Here is an 18,031-nt window from a genome sequence, read left to right as displayed (position 1 = left end):
AATGCCATTGTAAGTACATATTATAAGTTTTTGATAAGGTATACATAATAATATAACTTGTGCGCTCATGAGTATTTCTCTCTTATCCTTATGCAGATTGGCTTGAAGGAAAAAAAGGAGGCAACTGGTGAGTTCATTCGTAGAGGACAAGTTGATGCCTTACACGAGACTCTAGGACGGGACCAATATGGACGTGTGAGGGGCATAGGAGGTGTCCGCCTCGGGGTGAGAAAGGTGTATGGTGATCAATACACCTCTACGTCAAAATCCAGTGTCTCCAGTGTCAATTCAGCAGCTTCCATAGATGTGGAGGCCATGAAAGCCCAAATTCGGGATGAGCTCAGAGCGGGGATGACTCAGAATTTCAACGCCATTTTGGCGCAGATGGGCTTACCGAATTCTGGTGCTTTCTCGCAGGGAAGTGTTCCTACGCAGCCTCATCCAGATCCGGAGTTCACGATAATCATTTAATATCACAACTATTGTTCTTGAATGCATGAGTTTCTTACTATATATATGTTGTTTCATAGACTAACTATGAATAGAGTTTTTTTTTAAAGGAAGAGACACCATGTGAGCTATTAGCTCAAGGAGATGGTCATGGAAGTTTCATTGTCGTTGCTTATGGCTCTGCACAGCCCCCTAGGGACCGGGTACGATTGCACAACCAGCCAGTCACTGATATTCACTATGTGGTCAGCGTTTCAGACATTGTGCCCGGTTTCGAAGAATTACCTCTTCCGCTGCCGAATGCAGAAGTTGGTGTACACTCACTGATGCCCTTGTTAGTTATGTTTTATGGCCGCGTGCATTGGTGCGGTTATCAGATCGGGTACAATGATTAGCATAAGTTATATACATAGTTTTCTTTTATAGTTCCTATATATGATTGTCAGTAATATCTTTTAATTTAACTAATTACTAGGGTTCGGGGAAGGCCGACAGGAAGGGAAAGAAGGTAGCTTCACCTCAGGAAGGCCGACGTGCGCAAGTGGAGAAAGTATATGTTTATACGGCAAAGTCTCCACTCATTACGGAGATTGAGGTGGTGCAAGGCCTTACTCAACCGTGCTTTTGAATACATGAGTGCGCTAGCGATGTAGACGATGAAGCAATGATTAAGATTAAGTTGTCGCACCACCAATTCCACTACTTTGAGGATTCACCGACCTTCATTTCTAAGGTTGATATTAAAGAATTCTTACTTGAGGAAGAGTTGAATGTTTCCATGATACAAACATTCATGAGGTAATACTTTATTAGTATATAAATTAATAAATATACATACATGCCTTAATTAAGTAGTATTCAATCCAACTAATAACTTCTATAATAAGTAAGTTTTATTTGAATCGATATGATTTATCAGGCTATTATACAATGATTTGAGGCCATATAGTGAGCCAATGTTTGGTTGGTTATGTCCAAGCTTAGTATGAGATCACAGTTGCGTACAAAACCAAAAGGAGGTGAAAGCATATCTCAAGGATTCTTTGCAAGCATGTTCTCGTCTTGGATATAAGATCATTCTTTTTCCTTACATTGAATCGTATGTTGAATCGTATGCTTCTTAAACTCACTTTTTACTTTAATTAAATTGACCTATTCGTTGTTCTACGATAATAATAACATTTTTATTGTTGTACGAACCATTGGACACTAATTGCAATATGTTTGCCACGTAACGAAGTCTACCACTTTGATTCTTTGCGTAAATAAATAATACGGTCCTTACTAGTCAGATCATTGTTAAATAGGTAGCCTAATCGAAACTCAATATATGCACACTTATTAATATTAAATGTACATCTAACACTAGTACATAAAAGGCAATTTGCGTCGGATGTGAGGCGCCTATTTGCGTCGGACTTTGGTGCGACGCCAAAGCCCTCGACGCAAATGACTCAGAAACGATCTGCGTCGTATGCGGAAACGACGCAGATGGTTCACCTATTTGCGTCGCACCGGTATACGGTGCGACGCAAGTGGGTCTTGCCAGCCCAAATTACCAAGCTCAAAGGGTAATTTGCGTCGCACATCGCCTAGGGTGCGACGCAGATGAGTAATTTGTGTCGCACCTTGGGCCACGTGCGACGCAAATTGCAATTTTTTTTTTATTAAAAAAAAACTAGAAAGCATAGAAAATGGAGTTCGTAGTGGTACAGAAACAGCAAAAACTAGAAGTTACGTGGTGTGCAGTAATTGAAAAGGAAATGAAGAACATCAGATCTAAAATACAAGAAAAACAGCAAAAAAAATACTAGAAGTTACATGGTTTTTGATATGCCATGTTCATATGGCATTTTCAGTACTTATTTGGCTATTTTTGTGTGGACTTGAACATATTTTGGTATGATTTTCAACTCTTTCTCAACAATTGGTATTTGGTTTATTTATTATGTTGGTGAGAGGGTCCAATGGGCACAATTTGCTATTGAAGAAAATGCCAAGTCACAAAGTCAAGTGTACAAGTGGAATTAGTCATCAAAGTGCATTTAAGTGGCAAGGAAACAAAGATGGGAAGGATGTTAATCAAATGAGGAAGCATCCAAGGAAAGAAGAAGGAAGATGTACCGGCAGCCTCCGCGGTCGCGGAGCACATGACCGCGGTCGCGACGAATTTCGGAGGAAATCAGAGGAATTTGCTGTGAGCATCTCCGTGACCTCACCGCGGTCGCGGACCCCCTCCGCGGTCGCGGTGATTTCCTCCGCGGTCGCGGAGCCCTGCAACGTGGATTTCGGCTTTTCGTCTTCTCCTGTTTTGCTGATTAAAGGAACATTTCGTCCTTTGTGTTTTATAGAGTTTTTCATCTAGTTTTTAGAGGAATCAAATAGAAATTGTAATCTTTTATATTATGGAGAGCTAATCTTCCATCTTGGTGTATCAATCGAATCAACCATTTTAATCAACTTGTGAGTTCAATTCTTCTTTTAATTTGCTTGAATGTTGATGATTCTTCATGTTCTTCATGTTTGATTGTTTTTGTGCTTAAGTTAACTTGATCAATTAACTTCTTGCTTATTGCAATCTCTACTATCTAGATAATTGTCTGCTTTGAGATTATCTAGGGTTGTAGTTTATGCCCAATTATTGCACGCTCGTGGATGATTGAGTATATGAAGAATCATCATATGATTCCGCATTCGACCGCTTGTGTGAATGCTAGATTACCCTATTGGAATCTCCCTAGTTGTTATCTAATTGCTTAATTGAATCTAGAACGCTGGGACTAGGTTGTTATGCATTAAGGGTCAGATTAGAGCGCTCGCTTAGTCTTACCACTACGTTAGGGGAGATTGAATCTTATGATTCACAATAGGGCGTTCAAGTAACTTAGGTGTTGAATTGTTCAGTGATCAAGGGTTGAATTGGTTGTGAAGATTGATTGCCAAGATCTCGTTTATTATTTGATTTTCCTTGTTTTTGCTTTGTTTGTTTACTTTTCATTCCTCAAAACCCCCCCATTGTTACCATAGCACACGTCTAGTCAAGCCAAACCTACCTTCTCCGTGGATTCGAACCTTACTTCCTTATACTACGTTTGTGTAGGGTAGTATTGATTTATTTGCGTGTTAGCCGATACGACTTAGGCCTCGCCAAATTTGGCGCCGTTGCCGGGGACGGCAGCAAGTTTGGGTTGTTATTTGTGTGTTTGTTTGCTTTTATTGTTGGTGTGTGAACCCGTCTTATGGTTCACACCCGTGCTTCTCACATTGGATCTTTGTTGTTTGATTCAAAGATCGAAAGGACACTCTATCGTTGAGAAAGGAATTCGGGATCACTTCCGGAGTTGCCTTATTATACTGAAGTTGAGGAAGAAGAGATGCCGCCTAGAGCTGATCCGACATTGAGGGAGCTTTCTGCTCCTAATCTGGACCAAGCACCATTGGCCATTCAATATCCAGAGTTTGGGGAGAATGTTACTTTTGAGCTGAAGTCGGGTCTTGTTCATTTACTGCCAAGCTTCCATGGTTTAAATGGGGAGGATCCAATCAAACATCTCGCGGAATTCCATGCTGTTTGTACTAGTATGCAGCCAAGGGGTGTTACGGAGGATCAAATCAAACTAGCAGGCCTTTCCTTTTTCATTGAAGAATAAGGCTAATGATTGGTTCTATCATCTGAGCCCCAACAGTATCGACACATGGAGGGGGATGAAGCAAGCTTTCTTGGAGAAGTTCTTTCCTTCAAGCAAGTTGAATGAGCTTAAGAGGGCCATTAGCAACATTGAGCAAGTTATGATGAGATCCTTTAGACTACTTAGAGAGGTTTAAGAGGCTCATTGCTTGTTGTCCCTATCATGGTTTTGCCGAGAAAGATCTTGTGTTATACTTAGTTGGTGGGCTCCTTCCTGATGAGAGAAGGATGGTTAATGCTGCTTGTGGGGGTAACATTGATAATAAGACACCACAACAAGCCATGGAGCTCATAAGTGAGTTTGCTGAAAGTTCCCGCACTTATTCTAAGAGAAATACCACTAGGGGAGTTAAAGCGGCAAGTTCTAAATCATCTTTGGAGTCGGAAGTGTCCGACTTAAGGGCATGTTCCGGCAATTTTTGGTGAGTGGCAATCAACAACAAGTGAAGGCTTGTGGTATTTGTTCCAACAACAATCATCCAACCGATTCTTGTCCGACTTTGCAAGAGGAAACCCGAGAGGTGAATGCCGTGGGATATCAAGGACAAAGGAAGTATGATCCATTCTCAAATTCTTACAATCCCGGATGGAGAGATCATCCGGCCTTGAGTACAAGCAAGGGAATCCAACTCTTCAAGGAAATCAGAATTTTCAACAAGGTCATAACCCTCCTCCTTACATAGCACCATATCAAGCTCAAGGGAAATCCTCTAGCTCCAACTCAATGTCCACCGAGGATATGATCAAGGCCTTGGCTCAAAATGTGACTACTATGCAGTCCAACATGTGCAATTTCAACAGGAGACAAGGTCTAGCATTCACAATTTGGAAACACAAGTGGCCCAAATGTCTAGTGTCGTGAATAAACTTGAGGCCCAAAGTTCGGGGAAGCTACCATCTCAAACCGAGGTGAATCCAAAGAAGAATGTGAGTGCCATGACTTTGAGGAGTGGCAAAGAGTTGGTGGATCTAGAGCCTAGCAAGAGAAGGTTATGAAGGAGATTGTAAAAGGAAGAGGAGGTGGAGGTTCTAGTCCCATCAAAAGAAGTTGAGAAATTGGTGAGTCCTAGCTCTCACCAAGAGGTAAAATCTTTTCCGAATTTCAAACCGGTACCCCCATTTCCCGAAGCATTAAAGGACAATCGTAAGCTTGAATCTTCTAAGGATATTTATGAAACATTTAGTCAATGTGTCGTAAATATTCCTTTGTTAAAATTGATAAAAGATGTGCCTTTGTATGCTAAGTGGTTGAAGGAAATTTGTTCCATCAAAAAGAAGAAGAATTTAAAAGGGAAGCAAAAGGTGAAGGTTAGTGAACATGTTTCCGCCGTTTTTCAAAAGAGAATGCCAAAAAATGCAATGACCGGGCATGTTCACTATACCTATCACCCTTGGTAACAAAGATTGATAGGGCTATGCTAGATTTGGGAGCCTCCATTAATGTGCTTCCTTATTCCTTATATGAGTCCGTAGAACTTGGTGAATTGCTTCCGACTAATGTTGTCATACAATTAGCGGATAGGTCCACTTCCATTCCTAGAGGCGTATTGAAAGATGTTCTAGTGGAAGTTGATAAGATGACTTTTCCTGCTGATTTTTATGTAATTAACATGGAGCATGATAGGCATTCCGCCTCTATTCTTTTAGGGAGGCCGTTCTTGAAAACGGCTAATGCTAGAACTGATTGTGGCACCGGTTCTTTGACCATGCAGTTTGATGGTCAAAACGTTGAGTTTAAAATGCATGATGCCATGGGAGGTAAAGAGGATCACTCTATCTATTCTATTGATGTAGTTAAGCCTAGTGTTCATGTTGAGTTCGATGTGAGGTAAAACGTTTGTGATTGCATGCTGTCGAGCTTTCGACTTTAAACTAAGCGCTTCTCGGGAGGCAACCCGTGTTTTGTATATATTTTATTTGGAGATGAGTTGTTATGTTTTGTTTTGTGTGTTTTGGTGTTTTGTTTTTTCTAGGACAACCTTTGAACCAAATCAAGAGAGCTGAAAGGGGTGGGTTTCATCACCACTCCCTTTGAAAAAAAAAAAAAAAAGAGAAGAGAAGAATTGCCGAGAGGATTTCCGCGGGGGAGCCGCGACCGCAGTCGACCTCCGCGGGCGCGACGAAAACATCCGTGGGCGCGGCCCCTACTTGCACGAAAAAAAAAGAGAAAGAGAAAAAAAGAAAAAGCAGCCGTGAGCAATTCCGCGACTTCACCGCGGGCGTGGAACACCTCCGCGGTCGCGGACCTTCCCTCCGCGGTCGCGGACCCATGTATTTCCGCCAGGTATTTTCTTTCTTTCGCCCTTTTCTCTTTCTTCCTCCTTCCTTATTTTTCGACCCTCTCTCTCTCTTTTCTCACCAATACTCATCCCCTCTCAAATTTCTTCAATTATTCCCCTCAAATTCCTCTCTTTCACTCTTTAAATCCCTTTTCTCACTCTCTCATCTCATTTCCCACTCTATTCTCTTCAAAAATCTCCACTTTTCTCTTTCTTTTTACACAATCTCTCTTGGAAACCCTAAAATTTGGGGGTTTTTGATTCTTGGAGTTTTTGGGCAATTAAAGGAGCAAGGAGCATTCTTGGGATATTGTTCTCATTTGGGTACTTGGTCAACCACTCTATTGATTCTTCCATAAGGTAAAACTTTAATTCTTCACTCTCTTTTTGGAAGTTCCCTTCATTTTTCGTTGTGGTTGATTGATTATTGAGATTGTGGAGGATTGTTGTGTTTTTAGAACTCTTTGTGGTTGTGTTGACATTGTTGAGAGTTGAATTTGTGAATTTTGGAGTGAATTGTTGGAGGTTTGATTTGAGAAATTGAGGGTGGAATTGTTGTTTGACTTACTTGGGTTGTCTTGGTGAGATTTGTGGCTGTTTTAGCAATGGTAAGAAAGCGTGGTCGTACCCAAGGTTCCAATGAGCCTGAGGCTCATGAGGAACCTGCTGCTAGTGAGGTGATGATTGACACTATGGGGTTGACTGGACTCAATAGGGAGCAAAAGGTGACTTGGCGAAGTCTTTGTCGATCCAAACGAGTGGTCCAGTGTACCAAGTTTCTTGACACTACCTTCTTAGCTCAGTTGGGGCTTTTAGATGGCTTTAGAGAGATGATGGGTAGAGCTGGATTATTGGGCATGCTTGATTATACACCTCGCACTTATAAGAGGTGTGTTTATGAATTTTTATCCACTCTCACCTTGGTGAAGCATAGGGGAGAGACCCGTATTCGGTTTAGGATGCATGACCGAGTGCGTGATATTTCTATGAGCCAAGTTAGAGAAGCTTTTGGTTGGGTCGCTCCCTCCAGCGACAATCCGTTTATCCCCATGGGGGAGCCGTCTGAGGAGGTTGGTGTCTTTTGGTATCGCATTTTTGGATTACCCCTTAGCAGTGGTGGTGAGAAGATTAGTAGCATCCGTCACCCTGGTCTACGCATGGCTGCTTACTTCCTAGGCATGACTATCTTCTGCAAGGGTGAGACGGGGAAATTGAACCAATTAGAGATGTGCTATCTTCCTTCCTTGCTTCCAGGTAGTGTTGGTATTCCGGATTGGGCCGACCTATGGCTCAAGTCTTGCATTGATGTGCGAACCAAATTGGGTGGTCACCTAAGCATGGGGGGTATGATTACACATTTGATTACGCGGTTGGGATATCCTCCTAATAATGCTTGTGACCCGGTGGCTGATAAATTTCTCTTGTTTAATGCCCACACGTTGTTGAAAATCAACATGTTGAAGAGCTCTGATGGTCCCCCATTTTAGATACAGTGTGGTGATGGTTTTATCTTTCTTCCTTGGGCGAATTTTCCTTTTGGCCCCACGGTGGCCGATTTCTTTATTCGGCCCGAGGTAGGCGGTGGGATTTTGGATGATATGGATGAGGATGAGGAAGGTGATGGGGATTATGATATGGAGCTGGAGCAAGGAGAAGAAATCGGCTTTCCTCTATCGAGGAACAGTTGCAGGCTCTTACTCTCCAGGGTAATGCTACCATGGGCTACATGAGGCATTTAGATGCTTTCTTTCAGCAGCAGTATGGTGGTAGTTATGTTCCATATGGTGATTTCCCTGGAGGAGCATCTGGCTCCGGTGCTTCCGGTAGCGGTGGGGCATATCATGGTGATCCCTAGAGGTTTGTTTCTCCCTTTTGCTTGCTCTTTTGATTTTCTTACACATTGGGGACAATGTGTCCTTTAAGCATGGGGGAGAGGAGTTATTGATGATGTGTTTATATTGTAAATATTTGTTTGCATTTCGTAAGTTCAGAAAAAAAAGAAAAAAGAGAAATAGAAAAAACAATGATGAAAAAAAAAAAAAAAAACAAAACGAGAGATGAATAAAAAAAAAATGATGAGTGGCTAGGTGAAAACCCGGGAGGGCGCCTAGGCAAAACGAGAGGACTCGGATGTCACTTATTTTTCGGAGTGGTGGCATATGAAGGGTGTTTGAAGCGGCGTTTGGGTAGGTTACTCATTGTTGAAATAAGGAGGTTGTGGTTTAGATGGTGGTAGGTTAGAAAGCCTCTTGTTTTTCATCTTGGAGCCATAAGGGGAGTCGGAGGTTTCTAAAGAGGTAAGCTCTTGGTTTGATGGTGTTATTCCGAACCAAGGCTTTGTTTTGAGGGAGTAGTGTGTGAGTTGAGCTTGGGGGACTTAGGACATGTTAGCATCCCTTGCTCTTTGGTTTGTTGTGTAAGTTAGCTTGGGTGTGTTGAGGTCATTTCCACCCCAAGTTAACTATCTTTGTGGATTTTGGAGCGATAAGATGGCTAGAGTTTTGGTGCGTTGAGGTTACTTCCGCTCAAACTTTAGCTAGTTGCGATTCATCATTTATTCGCTTTTGATTGGAGTAGTGGTGTTAGGATTGGATTTTTGTGTGAATTTCGCCATGCTTTTCTTGATAGACCTTGGAGATAGAAAGGAGTTAGTATTTTACTCGAGGACGAGTAAAGGTCTAAGCATGGGGGAAATTGATATGCCATGTTCATATGGCATTTTTCAGTACTTATTTGGCTATTTTTGTGTGGACTTGAACATATTTTGGTATGATTGTCAACTCTTTCTCAACAATTGGTATTTGGTTTATTTATTATGTTGGTGAGAGGGTCCAATGGGCACAATTTGTTATTGAAGAAAATGCCAAGTCACAAAGTCAAGTGTACAAGTGGAATTAGTCATCAAAGTGCATTTAAGTGGCAAGGAAACAAAGATGGGAAGAAGTGTTAATCAAATGAGGAAGCATCCAAGGAAAGAAGAAGGAAGATGTACCGGCAGCCTCCGCGGTCGCGGAGCACATGACCGCGGTCGCGACGAATTTCGGAGGAAATCAGAGGAATTTGCCGTGAGCATCTCCGCGACCTCACCGCGGTCGCGGAGCCCTGCAACGTGGATTTCGGCTTTTCGTCTTCTCCTGTTTTGCTGATTAAAGGAACATTTCGTCCTTTGTGTTTTATAGAGTTTTTCATCTGGTTTTTAGAGGGAACTCAAATAGAAATTGTAATCTTTTATATTATGGAGAGCTAATCTTCCATCTTGGTGTATCAATCGAATCAACCATTTTAATCAACTTGTGAGTTCAATTCTTCTTTTAATTTGCTTGAATGTTGATGATTCTTCATGTTCTTCATGTTTGATTGTTTTTGTGCTTAAGTTAACTTGATCAATTAACTTCTTGCTTATTGCAATCTCTACTATCTAGATAATTATCTGCTTTGAGATTATCTAGGGTTGTAGTTTATGCCTAATTATTGCACGCTCGTGGATGATTGAGTATAAGAAGAATCATCATATAATTTCGCATTCGACCGCTTGTGGGAATGCTAGATTACCCTATTGGAATCTCCCTAGTTGTTATCTAATTGCTTAATTGAATCTAGAACGCTTGGACTAGGTTGTTATGCCATTAAGGGTAAGATTAGAGTGCTCGCTTAGTCTTACCACTACGTTAGGGGAGATTGAATCTTATGATTCACAATAGGGCGTTCAAGTAACTTAGGTGTTAAATTGTTCAATGATCAAGGGTTGAATTGGTTGTGAAGATTGATTGCCAAGATCTCGTTTATTATTTGATTTTCCTTGTTTTTGCTTTGTTTGTTTACTTTTCATTCCTCAAAACCCCCCCCCATTGTTACCATAGCACACGTCTAGTCAAGCCAAACCTACCTTCTCCGTGGATTCGAACCTTACTTCCTTATACTACGTTTGTGTAGGGTAGTATTGATTTATTTGCGCGTTAGCCGATACGACTTAGGCCTCGCCAATTTTTTATATAATTTTAATTGAAAAAAAAATACAAGAAAAAAATATCACCATTACCACTAACATCAGATCTAAAACTAAAATATACAAAAAAATAACAAACGATGGAGAACAATCAAGAAACTAAATCAAAAATAGAAAAAAGAAATTCTAAGCCTAACCAGAAGATGAAGGGGAGATAAAATTAAAAATAAAAATACAAAACTCAAACGCAATCTTCATAGCAATCCAGATCTTCACCTCAAACGCAACTACAAGACTTCGAGAAGAACCAGTCTGAAAACGAGAAAATATTAAGAATCAAAATTCAACCTCGGTGCAATGGAGAAAAGAAATTTCAGACCTGAAAATGAGAGAAGGTAAATGCCATAAAAATAAACAAAAAAATCAGACATAAAGAAAAATAAAGAAAAAGAAAAAATACCTTCACAACTCGGCTCCCCTAATCTGTAAAGAACTCGTCGAGTTTCGGCGAACTGAAACGAACTGAAAGAGAGAGACGAACTTGTCGAGTTTCGAAATCAAAATTCAACTCCCTTCATTTTCGGCGAACTGAACGAACTCGTCGAGTTTCGAATATGAATTTTGGCGAGTGAAAGAGAGGGAGAGGGAGAGAGAGAGATGAACTTCGTTTTGGGACGGACGCAAATGTCGAAGATGAATGTCGAAGATCCGAAAACACGAAGAAGAACTCGTCGACTTGTATGCCGGAGATCCGAAAATACGAAGATGAATTTTAGATCCGAAGATGAATGCCGGAGATTTCGTTGTTGAGATGAAGGTAAGGTGGGTGAGAGAGAGACGAAGGTAAGGTGAGAGAGAGAGGGAGAGATGACGGTAGGTGAGAGAGAGAGATGAAGTTAGGGTTTGAGAGAAGTTAGGGATCTAACTGGTGAGAGGAGTGTCGTTTAAAATCGCGCACGTTGTGGATTTTGGGCCGATCTGCGTCGGATGGGCCAAGGGGTCCGACGCAGATTACTTTATTATGTGCGTCGCACTATGGGCTTCATGCGACGCACATAGATGATTTGCATCGCTCGTTAGTTACATACGACGCACATCGTTCGTCTTGTGCGTCGATTCATTGTTGCATGCAACGCAAATAGTATTTTTACGTCGTTTTCGTGTTTGTGCGACGCAAATGGGGCGACGCAAATTGACCTTTTTCTACTATTGTAATCTTATAATAATGTATTGATGTAGTGTGATGAAGGGGGTTATTGCATCTGGACTTCGACAACCAAAACCTCCTGTTTGGTATTTAGTCGAGGTAACATGAGTAATTTTTTGCATCCTTTTATAGAAACACATAATACACATCTAACATGTCATTTATTGCATCCTTTGGTGAATTTTAGTGTCCGGTACAAGTAGGTGGGCGTGCGTGTGGGTATTACGTCATGAGGTTCATGCTCGATATCGTCAACCATTGCAAAGATGTTGGTGATCTTCGAAATGTATGTAACTTTTAGGTTTCCAATTGTTGTTTGTTGCATTTCGGGAACGAAAAGGCCATTTCCGGCCTATTTTGGCCTTTTCGCTCCTAAAATGTAGTTATGAAGTGATTTAACCCCAAATTCACTTTGAACATGATTATATGAGGCATAATATAACTAGTATGTATATTCTTAGGCGTGCATATGTTGTTTGTTGCATTTCGGGAACGAAAAGGCCATTTCCGGTCTATTTTGGCCTTTTCGTTCCCAAAATGTACTTATCAAGTGATTTAACCCCAAATTTTCTTTGAACATGATTATATGAGGCATAATATAACTAGTATGTAGATTCTTAGGCTTGCATATGTTGTTGGTTGCATTTCGGGAACGAAAAGGCCATTTCCGGCCTATTTTGGCCTATTTTAGCCTTTTCGCTCCCAAAATGTACTTATGAGGTGATTTAACCCCAAATTCTCTTTGAACATGATTACATGAGGCATAATATAACTAGTATGTAGATTCTTAGGCTTCCATTTGTTGTTGGTTGCATTTCGAGAACGAAAAGGCCATTTCCGGCCTATTTTGGCCTTTTCGCTCCCAAAATGTACTTATCAAGTCATTTAACCCCACATTTTCTTTGAACATGATTATATGAGATATATTATAACTAGTGTGTAGAATTTTAGGCTTGCATTTGATTTTGATTTAATTTCGGGAAGGTATATGTCATTTTTAGAAGTACTAACTACGGTAAAATGATTGAATTCTTATATATGTGTTTATTCCTTGGTTGTTTTTGCAAGGTTTATGCGAATTTTACACTACGTTTGAGGAACTTCACCAAAGAAGAAATAGATGAAGTTCGGGATAAGTTGGCGTCCCACATTACCGATGATTGCATAGGATGACATTTAGCTCGAATGTATTTCTATCATTTCTATGTACACTTTTTACATTATAAATATATTTGAAGTTAATTATTACCTTTCTCCACTTGTCATATATTATCGTATTGCAATTTGCATTTTTTTTTTGTGAGGGTGGGGTGGTGGGGGCTGCTGGGTGGGTTGTGCAGGGGTATGGCAGGGGGTGGGAAGGGGTGGGCTGGGGGTAGGCAGGGGGTGGGCTGGGGTGGGCAGAGGCAGGGGTGGGGGGTGGGGGCTGGGAGGGGGGGTAGTGGGGGGTGGGTGCTGGGAGGGCTGCTGTGTGCAGGAGCAGGGCAGGGAGGGGAGGGCTGCTGTGTGCAGGCTGCAGGGGTAATAAAATTCAAAAAAAAAAATTAGGAAAAGGGTTGCGCTAGTTTACAAAAAGCGCAACCCTTCTTCTTAGAAGGGCTGCGCTAGGTTAAAGTAGCGCAACCCTTCATAGTAGCAGGGCTCCTGGAGCCAGCAGCCCTTCAAGCTTAGAAGGGTTGCGCTTTTTACTAACTTGAAGGGCTGCGCTTTACTAGCGCCGCCCTAGTTGAAAAGTGAAGGGCTGCTATTGAAAGGGCTGCTGTAAAAAAGCGCAGCCCTACAGGCCATTTTCAGCATAGCCCTTCTTCATTTTTCCACTTGTGTAGCTGTTATAATTCGCCTCTTGGCAGAAAAATTGACTAAGGAGAGAGCTGAGCATTGTGAGACTGCTGGGATATGTTTGAAAGGCTAGCTAAGGTTAAGCCACCATATTACAAGGGGCACGCCGACCCAACCTTCCTAGAAAACTGGATTAGGGAGTTTAAGAAACTTTTTGAGGTTGTGAACTGTCTTGAGCATATGAGCATGGGTCAGGCTGTGTTGTACCTTAAAGATGAGGCTGACTTATGGTGGAGGGAGAGTGGAGCTAGATTGAGTGTCGTGGAAGGATTCTATTAGGATGCCTTTGTGACTGCCTTGAGAGGGAAATTTTACCCTGCATTTACGAGGAAGCAAGAGGCCCAGGAATTCATTAACCTTAAGGTGGGTAGTATGACCATCTTTGAGTGATACGTCAAATTTAGAGCATTGTCGAGATTTGCACTTGAAGTTGTAGCCACTGAGGAGCTGAAGGCTCAAAGGTTTGAGCAAGGCTTGACTGATGAGATACAGTTGGGGTTAGGAGGTGAGACCTTTACATCCCTAGATATTGTGTATGGGAGAGCAGCCCATATCTATGGACTATAGTCGAGGAGGGATAAGAAGATTACTGTGGTAGGTGAGAAAAGAAAAGATTTTAATGCTGGGGGAAACCATTGGAATTTCAAGAGAAACCGTAATGGTAATGAGAATTTCCAAGAGAGAAACAACCAGGATAACTGCAATAAGGATCGACCTGAAAGAGTTCATCACCGCAAAAGTTGTGATAAAAAGCACCCTGGGAGAGACTATAAGGGAGACCTAGTGACTTGTAACTACTGCCAAAAAAAGGGTCATAGGGAGTACGAGTGCTACTCTAAGCAAAGTAAGGAGCAGAAAGGCTATGGGAGTGGTAATCATGTCAGATCAGGGTTCAACCAGTCAGGAAACCAAGGTCCTAAGTGTTTAGGACAATAGAACAACCAGGGGAACTATAGTAAGCCTGCAAATGAGATTCCCAACCAAAATAAGCCTGCAGGTAAACTATACGTGATGAGTCGGAATGAAGATGAGAAATCTGCCGACGTAGTTTCTGGTAATTTTTCTATTAACATCGTCCTTGTTAAAATATTTTTTGATTCGAGGGCAACTTATTCTTTTTTGTCATAATCTTTCCTAAAGAGTCTGGGGTTAGTAGATTATGAAGAAATTGACTTGTCTATTAGTATTCCTACTAGGGAGATCATAAGGTGTACCAAGTTATCAAAATTTTGCCTTTCAAGATAGGAGACTGTGTCTTAACATCTGACTTAATAGAATTCAATTTGGGAGACCTAGATGTGATTCTTGGGATCAACTGACTAAGTCTTTACAAGGCTAATATCGACTATAAGGTTCAGAAGGTAGTGTTGAGAAACCCTTTGGGAAAATTAACCTCCTATAGACGGTTTGGGAAACCTAAGAAGTTTGGAGTTATCTCTGCTATGCAAGTGAGAAAGTTAATGAAAAAGGGGTAAGTGTGAATTATTCTTCTATAGTGTGCATGATGTGAGTAAGGAAGTTGAAGTGAAGCTTGAGGATGTTCCAATTGTGAACGAGTTTATGGATGTGTTTGCAAGTGAGATTTCAGGTATGCCACCTGCGAGAGCTGTTGAGTTCACCATAGACTTAGTTCGTGGAACTACACCTAAATCTAAGGCACCTATAGAATGGCACCTCTTGAGATGAGTGAACTAAAGATGCAATTGCAAGAGTCACTTGATAAAGGTTATATTAGGCCTATTACATCATGTTGGGGAGCTTTTGCGTTATCTGTGAAGAAAAAGGATGGAAGCATGAGGCTATGTATTGATTATAGGGAGTTGAACAATGTAACCATAAAAAACATGTACCCTTTGCCTATAATGGATGACCTATTAAATCAATTGAATGGAGCGAGTGTGTTCTTGAAGATTGACTTGCGTTCAGGATATCACCAATTAAGGATAGCTAATAAGGATGTACCTAAGACTGCCTTTAGAACGTGTTATGGTCACTATGAGTTCACTCTAATGCCATTTGGGTTAACCAATGCTCCTTTTATATTTATGGACTCAATGAATAGGATCTTCCATGACTATCTAGATAAGTTTGTGGTGGTTTCAACTGATGACATACTGATATATTCAAGGAACAAGGCTAAGCATGATGAACACTTGAGGATCATTTTGGAGACGCTTAGGAAGAACCAATTGTATGACAAGTTCTCTAAGTGTAAGTTCCGTTTGGAGAAAGTCACATTTTTGGGTCACTATGTGTCTAAGGAAGGAGTCTTAGTGGATCATGCTAAGATTCAAGTTTTGGCCAACTCCAAAGAACCTATCAGTTATCAGAAGTTTCTTAGGTCTAGCTGGTTATTATCGGAGATTTTTTAGAGATTTCTCGAAGATAGCGAGGCCTATGACCAACTTGATGAAGAAAGAGTCGAAATTTGAGTGCAGTGAAAAGTGTGAAGAAGCCTTTCAGATTTCGAAAGAACGTTTAACCTCTACACCTGTTTTGACCCTCTCTGATGGGAATGAGGGATTTGAGGTGTATAATGATTCTTCAAAGAATGGTTTGGGATATGTGCTACAGTAGAATGGGAAGGTAATTGCGTATGCGTCGCGTCAATTGAAACCTTTCGAGGCTAATTACCCTAACCATGATCTAGAGTTAGCTACCATAGTGTTTGCATTGAAAATTTAGAGACATTACCTATATGGATCAACTTGTAAGATGTTCACAAACCATAAGATCTTGAAGTACATTTTCACCCAAAAGGACCTGAATATGAGGCAAAGAAGACTGCTGGAGTTAATTAAGGATCATGACCTGGACGTTCAATATCATGAGGGGAAAGCCAATATGGTTGTTGATGCCTTGATTAGAAAGTCGAGTCATAACTTGAGTGCCTTGATAGTCCCTGAGGATTTGTGTCGAGATATGCAAAGGCTGAGCATAGAAATCTTAAATCCTGGGGAAAGTGAGGCAAGACCGAGCGCTCTATGGTTGGGATTGTCAGTTTTCCACGAGATCAAAGAGGGTCAAGTTGGGGATGAGCACCTAGATAAGATCAAGGAGAAAGTGAAGCAAGGTAAGGAAGCCGACTTTAAGGTCCATGACGATGGGAGTTTAAGGTTTAAAGGGAGGTGGTGTGTACCACAAAAATGCAATGATCTTAAGAGACGTCTTATGGATGAGGGGCATAACACTCCATATTCTATGCAATGAGCTTAAGGGTATTTATTGGTGGCCAAATATGAAGCGAGAGGTAGCTTAATATGTGTCTGAGTGCCTAACCTATCAGAAGATGAAGATAGATCATAAGAGAACCATGGGGAAGGTTCAATCCTTAGAGGTTCCTGGATGGAAGTAGGATTCCATTTCTATGGACTTTGTGACTGCTTTACCTAAAACAGCGAGTGGTAATGATACTATTTGGGTTATTATGGATAGATTGACCAAATCCGCCGTGTTTATACCCATTAAGGAGACATGGAAAAAGAAGCAACTTGCTAAGACATACATTAGACATGTGGTGATCTGAGACTACGTGGAGTTCTAAAAGATATCATTTCTGACCGTGATTCTAGGTTTCTTTCGAAATTCTAGGAAAAGGTCCTATTGAATCTTGGGACAACAGCTAAGATGAGTACATCCTTTCACCCTGTGACTAATGGTCATATTGAGAGGACTAACCAGACTATGGAGGATATGTTAAGAGCATGTGATATTGATTTCAAGGTAGTTGGGAAGACCAATTAGACCTGAATTGAGATTTCTTATAACTATAGCTATCATGTGAGCATTAATATGGCACCTTTTGAGGCATTATATGGATAGTAGTGTCGAAGTCCTATTTGTTGGAATGACTTTAGTGAAAATATAGTCTTGGAGACAGAGTTTATTGAGGAAACCGTCAATAATGTCTGACGAATTCAGGCTAGAATTCAAGCTGCGCAAGATAGGCAAAAGAGTTATGCTGACTTGAAACAACTCGAGGATAAGTTTGCAATAGGTCATAAGGTGTTCTTGAAAGTGTCACCCACTAAGGGTGTCATGCGATTTGGGACAAAGGGCAAGTTAAGTGCTAAGTATGTAGGCCCATATTTGATCTTGGAGCGAATTGGGAAAGTAGCCTATAGATTTGCATTGCCAATGGAGTTTGAAAAGACGCATGATGTGTTTCATATTTCCCTACCCAAACGTTATATCCCTGATGAGCGTCATTACCTAGAGCCTGAACGTATTCAAATCGATAGTAGCCTCACATATGAGGAAAGACATGTCAAGATTCTCGACAGGAAAGTGCGTAGTACACGTAATAAGGACGTCCACATCGTGAAAGTACTTTGGTCTAATCACGAGTCTAAAGAGGCAACGTGGGAAGCCAAAGATGAGATGAAAAAGAAATATCCAGAGTTGTTCCTTGAGGTGAGTTACGAGGGTGTAACTCATTTTCTTTAAGAGGGATAGAATGTGATAGAATTTCGCGCTTTTTGCATATTTTCATGAGATTTTTATGCATTTTTATGCCTATTGTAGGCAATTTGCACATATTGGTGCAACAGAAATAGATTCTCCGCATAAGAAAACGTGCTCATAAGTAACACAAGTGTTCTAAGCTAGTGAAAGTGTGCACA

General features: G+C 41.1%; 1 long non-coding RNA gene across 1 annotated transcript; it reads left to right on the top strand.

Annotated features, from left to right (window-relative positions):
- Positions 1-1,388: 1,388 nt before the first annotated feature.
- Positions 1,389-11,858, top strand: LOC130589786 (uncharacterized). Its single transcript, XR_008967442.1, has 3 exons — positions 1,389-1,549; positions 11,603-11,669; positions 11,758-11,858. It is a non-coding gene; the product is annotated as an uncharacterized LOC130589786 (long non-coding RNA).
- Positions 11,859-18,031: the final 6,173 nt, after the last annotated feature.

This window comes from Beta vulgaris, chromosome 8 (genome assembly GCF_026745355.1).
Source record: "Beta vulgaris subsp. vulgaris cultivar EL10 chromosome 8, EL10.2, whole genome shotgun sequence".
Classification (NCBI taxonomy): domain Eukaryota; kingdom Viridiplantae; phylum Streptophyta; class Magnoliopsida; order Caryophyllales; family Amaranthaceae; genus Beta; species Beta vulgaris.
Note: the sequence above shows the minus strand (reverse complement) of the source record. Positions and strands in the feature narration are given on the sequence as shown.